The 18,095-nt window shown below is 40.6% G+C and overlaps 1 non-coding gene across 1 annotated transcript; it reads right to left on the bottom strand.

The window, feature by feature from the left end:
- Positions 1–7,447: 7,447 nt before the first annotated feature.
- Positions 7,448–7,555, bottom strand: LOC112804238 (small nucleolar RNA R71). The gene has a single exon (XR_003202854.1). It is a non-coding gene; the product is annotated as a small nucleolar RNA R71 (small nucleolar RNA).
- Positions 7,556–18,095: the final 10,540 nt, after the last annotated feature.

Genomic DNA, 18,095 nt, shown 5'->3' with positions numbered 1-18,095 from the left:
GGAAAAGATAACTGATCATGATATGTTGGAGAAAACTTTCTCAACCTTCCATGCCTCGAATGTGCTCCTGCAGCAGCAGTATCGAGAAAAAAGGGTTTAAAAAATATTCTGAGCTAATTTCTTGCCTTCTTGTTGTTGAACGCAACAATGAGTTGCTTTTAAAGAATCATGAAATGCGTCCAGCTGGCGCCGCCCCATTTCCTGAAGTAAATGCGTTCAATCATTACCCCAGAAGAGGTAAATGGCAAGGTTCTGGTAGCAAGAAAAATTATGGAAGGAAAAGGAATTATATTCAAAAGAGAGGATCTCACCAGAAGTGGGATAAAGAAAGAAATATCGGGCAGAATAAATTAATAGAGGACAAGTATTTCCGTTGTGGTGGAAATGACCATTGGTCACGTACCTGCCGTACCCCAAGGCACCTAGTCGATCTTTACCAGGTGGTGCACAAAATTGTGATCATCAACAATGGCGCCAAAAAGTTGGTAGCGCTCTCAAACGTGAATCACACTTTGTCACAACTCCGTACAACTAACCAGCAAGTGCACTGGGTCGTCCAAGTAATAAACCTTACATGAGTAAGGGTCGATCCCACGGAGATTGTTGGTATGAAGCAAGCTATGGTCATCTTGTAGATCTCAGTTAGGCGGATTCAAATGGTTATGGAGTTTTCGAAAATAATAATAAATAAAGCATAAAATAAAGATAGAAATACTTATGTAATTCATTGGTGGGAATATCAGATAAGTGTATAGAGATACTTCGTCCCTGTTGAATCTCTACAACATACTGCTTTCTTACTTTCAATTCTTCATACTCCTTTCTATGGCAAGCTGTATGTAGGGAACCACCGTTGTCAATGGCTACTTCCCATCCTCTCAGTAAAAAAGGTCCAAATGCTCTTGTCACAGCACGACTAATCATTTGTCGGTTCTCGATCATGTCGGAATAGAATCCATTGATTCTTTTGCGTTTGTCATCACGCCCAACAATCGCGAGTTTGAAGCTCGTCACAACCATTCAATCCCTGAATCCTACTCGGAATACCACAGACAAGGTTTAGACTTTCTGGATTCTCAGGAATGGCCGCCAATAATTCTAGCTTATACCATGAAGATTCTGATCAAGGAATCCAAGAGATATGCACTCGTTCTAAGGTAGAACGGAAGTGGTTGTCAATCACGCCTTCATAAGGATGGATGATGATGAGTGTCACGGATCATCACATCCATCAGGTTGAAGTGCAACGAATATCTTAGAACAAGAATAAGCTGAATTGAATAGAAAATAGTAGTAATTGCATTAAAACTCGAGGTACAGTAGAGCTCCACACCCTTAATCTATGGTATGTAGAAACTCCACCGTTGAAAATACATAAGTGATGAAGGTCCAGGCATGGCCGAATGGCCAGCCCCCAAATGTGATCAAAGATGTAAAATCTCATATGTCTAATACAATAGTAAAAAGTCCTATTTATACTAGATTAGCTACTAGGGTTTACAGAAATAAGTAATTGATGCAGAAATCCACTTTCGGGGCCCACTTGGTGTGTGCTTGGGCTGAGCTTGAGCTTTACACGTGCAGATGCTTCTTTTAGAGTTAAACACCAAGTTGTAACATATTTTTGGCATTTAACTCTGGTTTGTGATGTGTTTCTGGCGTTTGACTCTAGAATACAGCATGGAACTGGAGTTGAACGCCAGTTTGCGTCATCTAAACTTGAATAAAGTATGAACTATTATATATTTCTGGAAAGCTCTAGATATCTACTTTCCAACGCCGTTGAGAGAGCGCCATTTGGAGTTCTGTAGCTCCAGAAAATCTATTTCGAGTGCAGGGAGGTCAGATTCCAACAGCATCAGCAGTCCTTTGTCAACCTCCTTATCAGAGTTTTGCTCAGGTCCCTCAATTTCAGCCAGAAAATACCTGAAATCACAGAAAAATACACAAACTCATAGTAAAGTCCAAAAATGTGAATTTAGCATAAAAATTAATGAAAACATCCCCAAAAGTAGCTAGATCCTACTAAAAACTACCTAAAAATAATGCCAAAAAGCGTATAAATTATCCGCTCATCACAACACCAAACTTAAATTGTTGCTTGTCCCCAAGCAACTGAAAATTAAATAGGATAAAAAGAAGAGAATATACTATAAATCTCAAAATATCAATGAAGATTAGTTATAATTAGATGAGCGGGACTTGTAGCTTTTTGCCTCTGAACAGTTTTGGCATCTCACTTTATCCTTTGAAGTTTAGAATGATTGGCATCTATAGGAACTCAGAGTTCAGATAGTGTTTATTGATTCTCCTAGTTAAGTATGTTGATTCTTGAACACATCTATTTTTATGAGTCTTGGCTGTGGCCCTGAGCACTTTGTTTTCCAGTATTACCACCGGATACATAAATGCCACAGACACATGACTGGGTGAACCTTTTCAGATTGTGACTCAGCTTTGCTAAAGTCCCCAATTATAGGTGTCCAGAGCTCTTAAGCACACTCTTTTTGGTGCACAATCTTTTTGCTTTGAATCACAACTTTAACCACTCAGTCACAAGCTTTTCACTTGGACCTGCATGCCACAAGCACATGGTTAAGGACAGCTTGATTTAGCCGCTTAGGCCTGGATTTTATTTCCTTGGGCCCTCCTATCCATTGATGCTCAATGCCTTGGGTCCTTTTTACCCTTTCCTTTTGGTTTTAAGGACTATTGGCTTTTTCTGCTTGCTTTTTCTTTTTCTTTCTATTTTTTTCGCATTTTTTTCACAAGCTTTGTTCTTCACTACTTTTTCTTGCTTCAAGAATCAATTTTATGATTTTTTAGATCATCAATAACATTTCTCTTGTTCATCATTCTTTCAAGATCCAACAATTTTAATATTCATAAATAACAAGATAAAAAATATGCACTGTTCAAGCATTCATTCAGAAAACAAAAAGTATTGTCACCACATTAATATAATTAAACTAATTTCAAGGATAAATTCAAAACTCATGTACTTCTTGTTCTTTTGAATTAGAAACATTTTTCATTTAAGAGAGGTGAAAGATTCATGGAATTATTCATAGCCTTAAGACATAGTTACTAGACACTAATGATCATGTAGTAAAGACACAAATATAGATAAACATGAAGCTTAAAAACCAAAAAATAGAGAAATAAGAACAAGGAATGAGTCCACCTTAGTGATGGTGGCACCTTCTTCTTGAAGGACCAATGATGTCCTTGAGCTCTTCTATGTTTCTTCCTTGCCTTTGTTGCTCCTCCCTCATTGCTCTTTGATCTTCTCTAATCTCATGGAGAATGATGGAGTGCTCTTGGTGTTCTACCCTTAGTTGGTCCATGTTATAACTCAAGTCTTCTAGAGAAATGTTGAGTTGTTCCCAATAGTTATTTGGAGGAAAATGCATCCTTTGAGGCATCTCAAGGAGAGCTTCCTCATGCATCTCTTGAGATCCATGGATGGCCTCTCTTGTTTGCTCCATCCTTTTTTTAGTGATGGGCTTGTCCTCTTCAATGAGGATGTCTCCTTCTATGATAACTCCAGCTGAGTAGCATAGATGGCAAATAAGATGAGGAAAAGTGATGAGCGGATAATTTGTACGCTTTTTGGCATTGTTTTTAGTATGTTTTTAGTATGATCTAGTTAGTTTTTAGTATATTTTTATTAGTTTTTAGTTAAAATTTACTTTTCTGGACTTTACTATGAGTTTGTGTATTTTTCTGTGATTTCAGGTATTTTCTGGCTGAAATTGAGGGACCTGAGCAAAAATCTGATTCAGAGACTGAAAAGGACTGCAGATGCTGTTGGATTCTGACCTTCCTGCACTCGAAGTGGATTTTATGGAGCTACAGAAGCCCAATTGGCGCGCTCTCAACGGCGTTGGAAAGTAGACATCCTGGGCTTTCCAGCAATATATGATAGTCCATACTTTGCCCAAGATTTGATGGCCCAAACTGACGTTCAAAGTCACCCTCAGAAATCCCAGCGTTAAACGCCGGAACTGGCACCAAAATGGGAGTTAAACGCCCAAACTGGCATAAAAGCTGGCGTTTAACTCCAAGGAGAGTCTCTACACGAAAATGCTTCAATGCTCAGCCCAAGCACACACCAAGTGGGCCCGGAAGTGGATTTTTATGTCATTTACTCATCTCTGTACACCCTAGGTTACTAGTTCTCTATAAGTAGGACCTTTTACTATTGTATTGACAGAGATCGGGGTAGCTATCTTTGTTCTTAAGCTATCTTAGATCATTGGGAGGCTGGCCATTCGGCCATGCCTAGACCTTGTTCTTATGTATTTTCAACGGTGGAGTTTCTACACACCATAGATTAAGGTGTGGAGCTCTGCTGTACCTCGAGTATTAATGCAATTACTATTGTTCTTCTATTCAATTCCGCTTGTTCTTGTTCTAAGATATCACTTGTTCTTCAACTTGATGAATGTGATGATCCGTGACACTCATCATCATTCTCACCCATGAACGTGTGACTGACAACCACCTCCGTTCTACCTTCGATTGGGTGAATATCTCTTGGATTCCTGATACACGATGCATGGTTGATCGCCTGACAACCGAGTGCTCGCCTGACAAACGAGCCAGCCATTCCGTGAGATCAGAGTCTTCGTGGTATAGGCTAGAACTGATGGCGGCATTCAAGAGAATCCGGAAGGTCTAACCTTGTCTGTGGTATTCTGAGTAGGATTCAATGATTGAATGACTGTGACGTGCTTCAAACTCCTGAGGGCGGGGCGTTAGTGACAGACGCAAAAGAATCATTGGATTCTATTCCGGCCTGATCGAGAACCGACAGATGGATAGTCGTGCCGTGACAGGGTGCGTTGAACATTTCCACTGAGAGGATGGGAGGTAGCCACTGACAACGGTGAAACCCTTGCTTAAGCTTGCCATGGAAAGGAGTAAGAAGGATTGGATGAAGACAGTAGGAAAGCAGAGAGACGAAAGGGACATCATCTTCATACGCTTATCTAAAATTCCTACCAATGAATTACATAAGTATCTCTATCTCTATCTTTATGTTTTATTCGCATATCACCCATATCCATGTGAGTTTGCCTGACTGAGATTTACAAGGTGACCATAGCTTGCTTCATACCAACAATCTCTGTGGGATCGACCCTTACTCGCGTAAGGTTTATTACTTGGACGACCCAGTACACTTGCTGGTTAGTTGTGCGAAGTTGTGTTTATGCCATGGTATTGAACACCAAGTTTTTGGTTTCATCACCGGGGATTATTTGAGTTGTGAAAAGTATTGATCACAATTTCACGCTATCAAGTTTTTGGCGCCGTTGCCGGGGATTGTTGAGTTTGGACAACTGACGGTTCATCTTGTTGCTTAGATTAGGTATTTTTTTTCGGAATTCTTGAAGATGAATTCTAGAGTTTCATGATGATTTGTTGAAGTCTGGCTGGCTGAGAGGCCATGTCTAATTTCATTGGACCGAGATTTCAACTTATCATCACAAAAGCTTGTTGATTTCTATCAATCTTGCTTTTAGAGCAGTGATCTGCTAAGGCTTGGCTTGCCATTGGCCATGTCTAGTGTTTTGGACCGAAGCTTTCTTTGAAAGCTTGGCTGGCTGTGAAGCCATGTCTAATTCCTGGACCGGAGTCTTAGACTAAACATTGCATGATTCCTGGAATTCTCATTAAGAATTTTGATACCTTTTTCCACTTAATTTTCGAAAATCCAAAAAAATTTACAAAATTATAAAAACCAAAAAATATTGCATGTTTGAGTCTAGAGTCTCATTTTAAGTTTGGTGTCAATTGCATGTTTTTGTTCTTCTTGCACTCATGCATGTGTCTTCATTAATCTTCAAGTTGTTCTTGATGATTTCTTACTCTGATCTTTGAATTCTTTTGACTTGAGTGTTTATGTGTCTCATATGCATTCTCATTAGTGTCAGTAGTATACAAACTGCTAAGTTTGGTGTCTTGCATGCATTGTTATTTGATTTTAGTTGCATTTTGATTATTCTTCATTATTAAAAATCCAAAAATATTTTTAATTTGTGTCTTCTCAAGTCAATAATACAAGAGAATTGAAGATTCAGAACAAACTGCAGAGGAATTGCACAGAAAAAGCTGGGCGTTCAAAATGCCCAGTGAAGAAGACAGACTGGCGTTTAAACGCCAGCCAGGGTACCTGGTTGGGCGTTTAACGCCCAAAAAGGTAGCATTTTGGGCGTTAAACGCCAGAATGTGCACCATTCTGGGCGTTTAACGCCAGGATGGCACAAGAGGGAAGATTTTGTTTTCAAATCAATTTTTTTTCAAGTTTTCAAAATCTTTTCAAAATCAAATCTTTTTTTTTCAATCAAATCTTTTCCAAAATCAATTTCTTTCTTTTTTTCAAAGATACTTGCTACCAGTTAATGATTTGATTCAACATTTCAAGTATGTTGCCTTTTCTGTTGAGAAAGGTTTAATGTTTGAATCATATCATTTCTTGATAGCCAAGTCATTAATTTTCAAAATCAAATCTTTTAAAATGTTTTTCAAATCATATCTTCTCAATCACATTTTTTTTAAAATAGTTTTCAATCAAATCTTTTTTATTTCTAATTTCAAAATCTTTTTCAAAATCACTTTACTTCTTTCCCACTTTTATTTTCGAAAATCAAGTAGTGTTTTTTTTCAAAATGTTTTCAAAATCTTTTACTTAATTTTCGAAAATTACTTCCCTTCTTCTCACATCCTTCTATTTATGGACTAACACTATTCCTTAATGCAAAAATTTGAACTCCATCTTCTTTGATAAGTTCGAATTATCTACCTCTGCCTTCTACTTTTCTTTTCCTCTGACACCTCAAGGAATCTCTATACTGTGACATAGAGGATTTCACATTTTCTTGTTCTCTTCTCTTTCATATGAGCAGGAGCAAAGACAAAAGCATTCTTGTTGAGGCTGATCCTGAACCTGAAAGGACCTTGAAGCGAAAAGCTAAGAAAAGCTAAGGCACAATTCTCTGTAGAGGACCTAACAGAAATCTTCAAAGAAGAAGAACAAATGGCAGCCGAAAACAACAACAATGCCAACAATGCAAGGAAGGTGCTGGGTGACTTTACTGCACCTACTCCCGACTTCTATGGGAGAAGCATCTCTATCCCTGCCATTGGAGCAAACAACTTTGAGCTTAAGCCTCAATTAGTTTCTCTAATGCAACAGAATTGCAAGTTCCATGGACTTCCATTGGAAGACCCTCATCAGTTTTTGGCTGAGTTCTTGCAAATCTGTGACACTGTCAAGACTAATGGGGTTGACCCTGAGGTCTACAGACTTATGCTATTCCCTTTTGCTGTAAGAGACAGAGCTAGAACATGGTTGGACTCTCAACCTAAAGAAAGCCTAGACTCTTGGGAAAAGCTAGTCAATGCCTTCTTGGCAAAGTTCTTTCCACCTCAAAAATTGAGTAAGCTTAGAGTGGAAGTCCAAACCTTCAGACAGAAGGAAGGAGAATCCCTCTATGAAGCTTGGGAAAGATACAAACAATTAATCAGAAAGTGTCCATCTGATATGCTTTCTGAATGGAACATCATAGGTATTTTCTATGATAGTCTGTCTGAACTATCCAAAATGTCTTTGGATAGCTCTGCTGGAGGATCTCTTCATCTGAAGAAGACGCCTACAGAAGCTCAAGAGCTGATTGAAATGGTTGCAAATAACCAATTCATGTACACTTCTGAAAGGAATCCTGTGAACAATGGGACTAGTCAGAAGAAATGAGTTCTTGAGATTGACACTCTGAATGCCATATTGGCTCAGAACAAAATATTGACTCAACAAGTCAATATGATTTCTCAAAGTCTGTCTGGAATGCAAAATGCACCAAGCAGTACTAAGAAAGCTTCATCTAAGGAAGAAGCTTATGATCCTGAGAACCCTTCAATGGAAGAGGTGAACTACATGGGAGAACCCTATGGAAACACCTATAATCCTTCATGGAGAAATCATCCAAATTTTTCATGGAAGGATCAACAGAGACCTCAACAAGGTTTCAACAATAATAATGGTGGAAGAAACATGTTTAGCAATAGCAAACCTTTTCCATCATCTTCTCAGCAACAGATAGAGAGTTCTAAGCAGAATAACTCTGACTTAGCAACCATGGTCTCTGATCTAATCAAAACCACTCAAAGTTTCATGACTGAAACAAGGTCCTCCATTAGAAACTTGGAGGCACAAGTGGGTCAGCTGAGCAAGAAAATTACTGAACTCCCTCCTAGTACTCTCCCAAGCAATACAGAAGAAAATCCAAAAGGAGAGTGCAAAGCCATCAACATGGCCGAATTTGGAGAGGAAAGAGAGGCAATGAACGCCACTGAGGAAGGCCTCAATGGACGTCCACTGGCCTCCAATGAGTTCCCCAATGAGGAACCATGGGAATCTGCGGCTCAAAATGAGACCATAGAGATTCCATTGGACTTACTTCTGCCATTCATGAGCTCTGATGAGTATTCTTCCTCTGAAGAGGATGAGTATGTCACTGAAGAGCAAGTTGCTAAATACCTTGGAGCAATCATGAAGCTAAATGACAAGTTATTTGGAAATGAGACTTGGGAGGATGAACCTCCTTTGCTCACCAAAGAACTGAATGACTTGTCTAGGCAGAAACTGCCTCAAAAGAGACAGGATCCTGGGAAGTTTTCAATACCTTGTACCATAGGCACCATGACCTTCAAGAAGGCCTTGTGTGACTTAGGGTCAAGTGTAAACCTCATGCCTCTCTCTGTAATGGAGAAGCTAGGGATCTTTGAGGTGCAAGCTGCAAAAATCTCACTAGAGATGGCAGACAACTCAAGAAAACAAGCCTATGGACTTGTAGAGGATGTTCTGGTAAAAGTTGAAGACCATTACATCCCTGTTGATTTCATAGTCCTAGAGACTGGGAAGTGCATGGATGAATCCATCATCCTTGGCAGACCCTTCCTAGCCACAGCAAAGGCTGTGATTGATGTTGATAGAGGAGAGTTGATCATTCAAGTGAATGAAGAATCCTTGGTGTTTAAGGCTCAAGGATATCCCTCTGTCACCATGGAGAAGAAGCATGAAGAGCTTCTCTCAAAACAGAGCCACACAGAGCCCCCACAGTCAAACTCTAAGTTTGGTGTTGGGAGGCCACAACCAACTTCTAAGTTTGGTGTTGAACCCCCACATTCAAACTCTAAGTTTGGTGTTGGGAGGTTCCAACATTGCTCTGAGTATCTGTGAGGCTCCATGAGAGTCCTCTGTCAAGCTACTGACACTAAAGAAGCGCTTGTTGGGAGGCAACCCAATGTTTTATAATTAACTATTTTCTTTTGTTATTTTATGTTTTTTTTGTAGGTTGATGATCATGAGAAGTCACAAAATCAATGGAAAAAGCAAAAACTGAATGAAAAGCAGAAAGAAAAACAGCACATCCTGGAGGAGAGCATGCTGGCGTTTAAACGCCAGTAAGGCTAGCTGTTGGGCGTTTAACGCCCAGTCTGACACCATTCTGGGCGTTTAACGCCAGAAAGGGGCACCAGACTGGCGTTAAACGCCAGAAAAGGGCAAGAAGCTGGCGTTAAACGTCAGAAATGGGCACCAGCCCGGCGTTTAATGCCAGAATTGGCTCAAAATGTAATTTTGCTTGCCATTTGGTGCAGGGATGACTTTTCCTTGACACCTCAGGATCTGTGGACCCCACAGGATCCCCACCTACCCTACCACTCTCTCTCTTCTTCACCCATTCACCAATCACCTCAACACCTCTTCCCCAAAAACCCTTCACCTATCAAATCCCATCTTTCTCTTCACCACTCACATCCATCCTTCATAAAACCCCACCTACCTCACCATTCAAATTCAAACCACTTTCCCTCCCAAACCCTCCCATACATGACCGAACCAAGCCCTCCCCCACTCCTATATAAACCCTTCTTCACTCCTTCATTTTCACACAACCTAACCACCACTTCTCCCCCTTTCTGGCCGAACACATAGCCATTCCCTTCTTCCTCATTTCTTCTTCTTCTACTCTCTTCTTTCTTCTTTTGCTCGAGGACGAGCAAACCTTTTAAGTTTGGTATGGTAAAAGCATTGTTTTTTGTTTTTCCATAACCATTTATGGCATCCAAGGCCGGAGAAACCTCTAGAAAGAGGAAAGGGAAGGCAAAAGCTTCTACCTCCGAGTCATGGGAGATGGAGAGATTCATCTCAAGGGTGCATCAAGACCACTTCTATGAAGTTGTGGCCTTGAAGAAGGTGATCCCCGAGGTCCCTTTTTCACTCAAAAAGAGTGAATATCCGGAGATCCGACATGAGATCCAAAGAAGAGGTTGGGAAGTTCTTACCAACCCCATTCAACAAGTCGGAATCTTAATGGTTCAAGAGTTCTATGCCAATGCATGGATCACCAAGAACCATGATCAAAGTGTGAACCCGGATCCAAAGAATTATCTTACTATGGTTCGGGGGAAATACTTAGATTTTAGTCCGGAAAATGTAAGGTTGGCATTCAACTTGCCTATGATGCAAGGAGATGAACATCCTTACACTAGAAGGGTCAACTTTGATCAAAGGTTGGACCAAGTCCTCACAGTCATATGTGAAGAGGGCGCCCAATGGAAGAGAGATTCAAGAGGGAAGCCGGTTCAATTGAGAAGGCATGACCTCAAACCCGTGGCTAGAGGATGGTTGGAGTTCATCCAACGCTCAATCATTCCCACTAGCAACCGGTCCGAAGTTACTATAGACCGGGCTATCATGATCCATAGCATCGTGATTGGAGAAGAAATAGAAGTTCATAAGGTTATAGCTCAAGAACTCTATAAGGTGGCGGACAAGTCCTCTACCTTGGCAAGGTTAGCCTTCCCTCATCTCATTTGTCACCTCTGTTATTCAGTTGGAGTTGACATAGAGGGAGACATCCCCATTGATGAGGACAAGCCCATCACTAAGAAGAGGATGGAGCACACAAGAGACCCCACTCATCATGAGATCCCTGAGATTCCTCAAGGGATGCACTTTCCTCCACAAAACTATTGGGAGCAACTAAACACCTCCCTAGGAGAATTGAGTTCCAACATGGGACAACTAAGGGTGGAGCATCAAGAACACTCCATCATCCTCCATGAAATTAGAGAAGATCAAAAAATCATGAGAGAAGAGCAACAAAGACAGGGAAGAGACATTGAGGAGCTCAAGCACTCCATAGGATCTTCAAGAGGAAGAAAGAGCCGCCATCACTAAGGTGGACCCGTTCTTTAATTTCCTTGTTCTTTATTTTTCTGTTTTTCGAAAATTATGCTTATGTTTATCTATGTTTGTGTCTTGTGATCATTAGTGTCTTAGTGTCTATGCCTTAAAGTTATGAATGTCCTATGAATCCATCACCTTTCTTGAATAAAAAAATGTTCTTAATTGAAAAAGATAAGAATTGCATGAATTTTGAATTTTATAACAGTTTAATTATTTTGATGTGGTGGCAATGCTTTTGTTTTCTGAATGTATGCTTAAACAGTGCATATGTCTTTTGAATTTGTGGTTCATGAATGTTGGCTCTTGAAAGAATGATGAAAAAGGAGACATATTACTGAGGATCTGAAAAATCATAAAAATGATTCTTGAAGCAAGAAAAAGCAATGAAAAAAAAAAGAAGAAGAAAATTTCGAAAAAAAAGAGAAAAACGAAAAAAAAAAGAAAAGAGAAAAAGAAAAATAGAGTTGTGATCCAAGGCAGAAAGAGTGTGCTTAAGAACCCTGGACACCTCTAATTGGGGACTCTAGCAAAGCTGGGTCACAATCTGAAAAGGTTCACCCAATTATGTGTCTGTGGCATGTATGTATCCGGTGGTAATACTGGAAGACAGAGTGCTTTGGGCCACGGCCAAGACTCAATAAGTAGCTGTGTTCAAGAATCATCATACTTAACTAGGAGAATCAATAACACTATCTGGATTCTGAGTTCCTAAAGAAGCCAATCATTCTGAATTTCAAAGGATAGAGTGAGATGCCAAAACTGTTCAGAGGCAAAAAGCTAAAAGCCCCGCTCATCTAATTAATACTGATCTTCATAGATGTTTTTGGAATTCATTGCATATTCTCTTCTTTTTATCTTATTTAATTTTCAGTTGCTTGAGGACAAGCAACAATTTAAGTTTGGTGTTGTGATGAGCGGATAATTTGTACGCTTTTTGGCATTGTTTTTAGTATGTTTTTAGTATGATCTATTTAGTTTTTAGTATATTTTTATTAGTTTTTAGTTAAAATTCACTTTTCTGGACTTTACTATGAGTTTGTGTGTTTTTCTGTGATTTCAGGTATTTTCTGGCTGAAATTGAGGGACCTGAGCAAAAATCTGATTCAGAGACTGAAAAGGACTGTAGATGCTGTTGGATTCTGACCTCCCTGCACTCGAAGTGGATTTTCTGGAGCTACAGAAGCCCAATTGGCGCGCTCTCAACAGCGTTGGAAAGTATACATCCTGGGCTTTCCAGCAATATATGATAGTCCATACTTTGCCCAAGATTTGATGGCCCAAACCGGCGTTCAAAGTCACCCTCAGAAATCCCAGCGTTAAACGCCGGAACTGGCACCAAAATGGGAGTTAAACGCCCAAACTGGCATAAAAGCTGGCGTTTAACTCCAAGGAGAGTCTCTACACGAAAATGCTTCAATGCTCAGCCCAAGCACACACCAAGTGGGCCCGGAAGTGGATTTTTATGTCATTTACTCATCTCTGTACACCCTAGGTTACTAGTTCTCTATAAGTAGGACATTTTACTATTGTATTGACAGAGATCGGGGTAGCTATCTTTGTTCTTAAGCTATCTTAGATCATTGGGAGGCTGGCCATTCGACCATGCCTAGACCTTGTTCTTATGTATCTTCAACGGTGGAGTTTCTACACACCATAGATTAAGGTGTGGAGCTCTGCTGTACCTCGAGTATTAATGCAATTACTATTGTTCTTCTATTCAATTCCACTTGTTCTTGTTCTAAGATATCACTTGTTCTTCAACTTGATGAATGTGATGATCCGTGACACTCATCATCATTCTCACCCATGAACGTGTGACTGACAACCACCTCCGTTCTACCTTCGATTGGGTGAATATCTCTTGGATTCCTGATACACGATGCATGGTTGATCGCCTGACAACCGAGTGCTCGCCTGACAAACGAGCCAGCCATTCCGTGAGATCAGAGTCTTCGTGGTATAGGCTAGAACTGATGGCGGCATTCAAGAGAATCCGGAAGGTCTAACCTTGTCTGTGGTATTCTGAGTAGGATTCAATGATTGAATGACTGTGACGTGCTTCAAACTCCTGAGGGCGGGGCGTTAGTGACAGACGCAAAAGAATCATTGGATTCTATTCCGGCCTGATCGAGAACCGACAGATGGATAGCCGTGCCGTGACAGGGTGCGTTGAACATTTCCACTGAGAGGATGGGAGGTAGCCACTGACAACGGTGAAACCCTTGCTTAAGCTTGCCATGGAAAGGAGTAAGAAGGATTGGATGAAGACAGTAGGAAAGCAGAGAGACGAAAGGGACAGCATCTTCATACGCTTATCTGAAATTCCTACCAATGAATTACATAAGTATCTCTATCTCTATCTTTATGTTTTATTCGCATATCACCCATATCCATGTGAGTTTGCCTGACTGAGATTTACAAGGTGACCATAGCTTGCTTCATACCAACAATCTCTGTGGGATCGACCCTTACTCGCGTAAGGTTTATTACTTGGACGACCCAGTACACTTGCTGGTTAGTTGTGCGAAGTTGTGTTTATGCCATGGTATTGAACACCAAGTTTTTGGTTTCATCACCGGGGATTATTTGAGTTGTGAAAAGTATTGATCACAATTTCGCGCTATCAAAAAGCTAGCCTTGCCATGGTGGATGACTTTTCGGATATTTTGTAGAATTCAAGAGAGATGACTTTATAAACTTCTACTTCCTCTCCAATCATGATGCTATGGATCATGATGACCTAATCCACAGTAACTTCAGATCAGTTGCTAGTGAGGATAATGGAGCGTTGGATAAACTCCAACCATCCTCTAGCCACATGCTTAAGGTCCAGTCTTCTTAATTGAACCGGCTTGCCTCTTGAGTCTCTTTTTCATTGAGCTCCTTCCACACATATGTCAATAAGGACTTGGTCCAACCTTTGATCAAAGTTGACCCTTCTAGTGTAGGGACGTGCGTTTTCTTGCATCATAGACAAATTGAACGCCAACCTCACATTTTCCGGACTGAAATCTAAGTATTTCCCCCGAACCATTGTAAGATAACTTTTGGATTCAAGTTCATACTTTGATCATGGTTCCTAGTGATCCATGCATTGGCATAGAACGCTTGAACCATTAGGATTCTGACTTGTTGAATGGGGTTGGTCAGAACTTTCCAACCTCTTCTTTGGATCTCATGTTGGATCTCTGGATACTCATTTTCTTGAGCTTGAAAGGGACCTCAGGGATCACCTTCTTCTTGGTCACAACTTCATAGAAGTGGTCTTGATGGACTTTTGAGATGAATCTCTCCATCTCCCATGACTCGGAGGTGGAAGTTTTTGTCTTCCCTTTCCCTTTTCTAGAGGTTTCTCCGGCCTTAGGTGCCACAAGTGGTTATGGAAAAATAAAAAAGCTATGCTTTTGCCACACCAAATTTAGAATATTGCTCGCTCTCGAGCAAAAGAAGAAAGAAAAGAAGAAGAAGAGGAGGATATGGAAGAAAGGGAGAGGTGTGTGGTTTCGGCTAAGGTGAAAAAGAGAGGGTTGTGGTGTGTAAAAATGAAGAAGGATAGAGGGGTTTATATAGTGAAGGGAGAGGGAGTAGGTTCGGCCATTTAGGGTGGGTTTGGGTGGGAAAGAGATTTTGAATTTTGAAGGTAGGTGGGATTTATGGGGAAGAGTGGATGGATGTGAGTGGTGAAAGGGTAATTGGGAAGAGAGATTGAGTTGATTGGTGAAGGGTGTTTGGGGAAGAGTGTTATTGGATTGTGTGAAGAAGAAAGAAGGCAAGTTGAGGTAGGTGGGGATCCTGTGGGGTCCATAGATCCTAAGGTGTCAAGGATTTATCATCCCTGCACCAATTAGGCATGTAAAATGCCCTCTGCATGCAATCCTGGTGTTTAACGCCAGATTGATGCTTGTTTCTGGCGTTAAACGCCAGCTCTATGCTTGTTTTGGGCATTCAACGCCAGTCTGCAGCATGTTTCTGGCGTTGAACGCCAGTTCCATGCTTGCTTTTGGCGTTTAACGCGAGCTTTCCTCAGGGTGCAATCCTGGCGTTTAAACGCCAGAATGCTGCTTGTTTTTGGCATTCAACGCCAGAAAGATGCTTTGTTCTGGCGTTGAACACCAGAAAGATGCTCCTTACTGGCGTTTAAACGCCAGTAAGCCTTTCCTCCAGGGTGTGCTGTTTCTTCTGCTATTTTTGATTCTGTTTTTAATTTTAGTATTTTTTTTGTGACTCCACATGATCTTGAACCTAATAAAACATAAAAGAATAATAAATATAAAAATAGAATTAGATAAATAAAAATTGGGTTGCCTCCCAATAAGCGCTTCTTTAATGTCACTAGCTTGACAATGGGTTCTCATGGAGCCTCACAGGTGATCAGGCCAATGTTGTGGACTCCCAACACCAAACTTAGAGTTTGAATGTGGGAGTTCAATACCAAACTTAGAGTTTGGTTGTGGCCTCCCAACACCAAACTTAGAGTTTGATTGTGGGGACTTTGGCTGACTCTGTATTGAGAGAAGCTTTTCATGCTTCCTCTCCATGGTTGCAGAGGAATGTCTTTGAGCTTTAAACACAAGGTAGTCCCCATTCAATTGAAGGACTAATTCTCCTCTGTTAACATCAATCACAGCTCCTGCTGTGGCTAGGAAGGGTCTTCCAAGTATGATGCTTTCATCCTCATTCTTCCTAGTCTCTAAGATTATGAAATCAGCAGGGATGTAAAGGCATTTAACCTTCACTAACACGTCCTCTACTAATCCATAAGCTTGTCTTTGTGATCCGTCTACCATCTCTAATGAGAATGTGGCAGGCTGTACCTCAATGATCCCTAGATTCTCTATTACGGAGAGAGGTATTAGATTGATGCCTGACCCTAAGTCACACAGAGCCTTCTCAAAGGTCATGGTGCCTATGGTACAAGGTATTAGGAATTTACTAGGATCTTGTTTCTTTTGAAGTAACGTTTGTTGAACTCATGTATCTAGTTCACTAATGAGCAAGGGAGGTTCACCTTCCTAAGTCTCATTACCAAACACCTTGGCATTCAGCTTCATGATGGCTCATGGATATTGAGCAACTTGCTCTCCAGTTACATCTTCATCCTCTTCAGAGGAGTAATAGTTTTCAGAGCTCATGAATGGCAGAAGGAGGTTTAATGGAATCTCTATGGTCTCCATATAAGCCTCAGATTCCTTCAGGTCCTCAATAGGAAATTCCTTCTTGTCTGGGAGACGTCCCATGAGGTCTTCCTCATTAGGATTCACGTCCTCCCCTTCCTCTCTAGGTTCGGCCATGTTGATTATATCAATGGCCTTGCACTCTCTTTTTGGATTCTCTTCTGTATTGCTTGGGAGAGTACTAGGAGGAGTTTCAGTGATTTTCTTACTCAGCTGGCCCACTTGTGCCTCCAAATTTCTGATGGAGGACCTTGTTTCACTCATGAAACTTAAAGTGGCATTAGACAGATCATATACTATTTGCTAAGTTAGAGGTGCTCTGCTCATGATTATCTGTCTGTTGCTGAGAAGATGATGGAAAAGGCTTGCTATTGCTGAGCCTGTTTCTTCCACCATTATTAAAGCCTTGTTGGGGCTTTTTGTTGATCCTTCCATGAGAAATTTGGGTGATTTCTCCATGAGGAGTTATAGGTGTTTCCATAGGGTTCACCTATATAATTCACCTCTGCCATTGCAGGGTTCTCATGATCATAGGCTTCTTCTTCAGAAGATGCCTCTTTAGTACTGTTGGATGCATTTTGCCATCTATTCAGACTTTGAGAAATCATGTTGACTTGCTGAGTCAACATTTTGTTCTGAGCCAATATGGCATTCAGAGCATCAATTTCAAGAACTCCCTTCCTCTGAGGCGTCCCATTTATCACAGAATTCCTCTCGGAAGTGTACATGAATTGGTTATTTGCAACCATGTCAATAAGTTTTTGAGCTTCTGCAGGCGTTTTCTTTAAGTGAATGGATCCACCTGCAGAATGGTCCAGTGACATCTTAGAGAACTCAGATAGACCATAATAGAATATATCCAAAATGGTCTACTCTGAAAGCATGTCAAAAGGACACCTTTTGGTCATCTGCTTGTATCTTTCCCAAGCTTCATAGAGGGATTCACCGTCTTTTTGTTTGAAGGTCTGAACATCCACTCTAAGCTTGCTCAACTTTTGAGGAAGAAAGAACTTAGCCAAGAAGGCCGTGACTAGCTTATCCCAAGAGTCCAAGCTATCTTTAGGTTGTGAATCCAACCATATTTTAGCTCTGTCTCTTACAGCAAAGGGGAAAAGCATGAGCTTGTAGACTTCAGGATCTACTCCATTAGTCTTAACAGTCTCACAGATCTACAAGAACTCAGTTAAAAACTGGTAGGGATCTTTTGATGGAAGTCCATGGAACTTGCAGTTCTGTTGCAGTAGAGCAACTAGTTGAGGTTTCAGCTCAAAATTGTTTGCTCCAACGGCAGGGATTGAGATGCTTCTTCCATCAAATTTGGAAGTAGGTGTAGTATAATCACCAAGCATCCTCCTTGCATTATTATTTTCGGCTGCCATCTCCTCTCCCTTTTCAAAAATTTCTATAAGGTTGTCTCTGGATTGTTGTAATTTAGCTTCTCTTAGTTTTCTCTTCAGAGTCCTTTTAGGTTCAGGATCTGCTTCAACAAGAATATTCTTGTCCTTGCTCATGCTCATATGAAAAAGAAGGGAACAGAAAATAATAATAGGGATCCTCTTTACCATAGTAAAAAAATTCCTTTATGTTAGTAGAAGAAGAAAAGAATAGAAGAAGTGAAAAGGTAAGAATCCAAACACAAGGGGGAAGAGAGTGGGTTCGAATTC

This window comes from Arachis hypogaea, chromosome 5 (genome assembly GCF_003086295.3).
Source record: "Arachis hypogaea cultivar Tifrunner chromosome 5, arahy.Tifrunner.gnm2.J5K5, whole genome shotgun sequence".
NCBI classification, from domain to species: Eukaryota; Viridiplantae; Streptophyta; class Magnoliopsida; order Fabales; family Fabaceae; genus Arachis; species Arachis hypogaea.
Note: the sequence above shows the minus strand (reverse complement) of the source record. Positions and strands in the feature narration are given on the sequence as shown.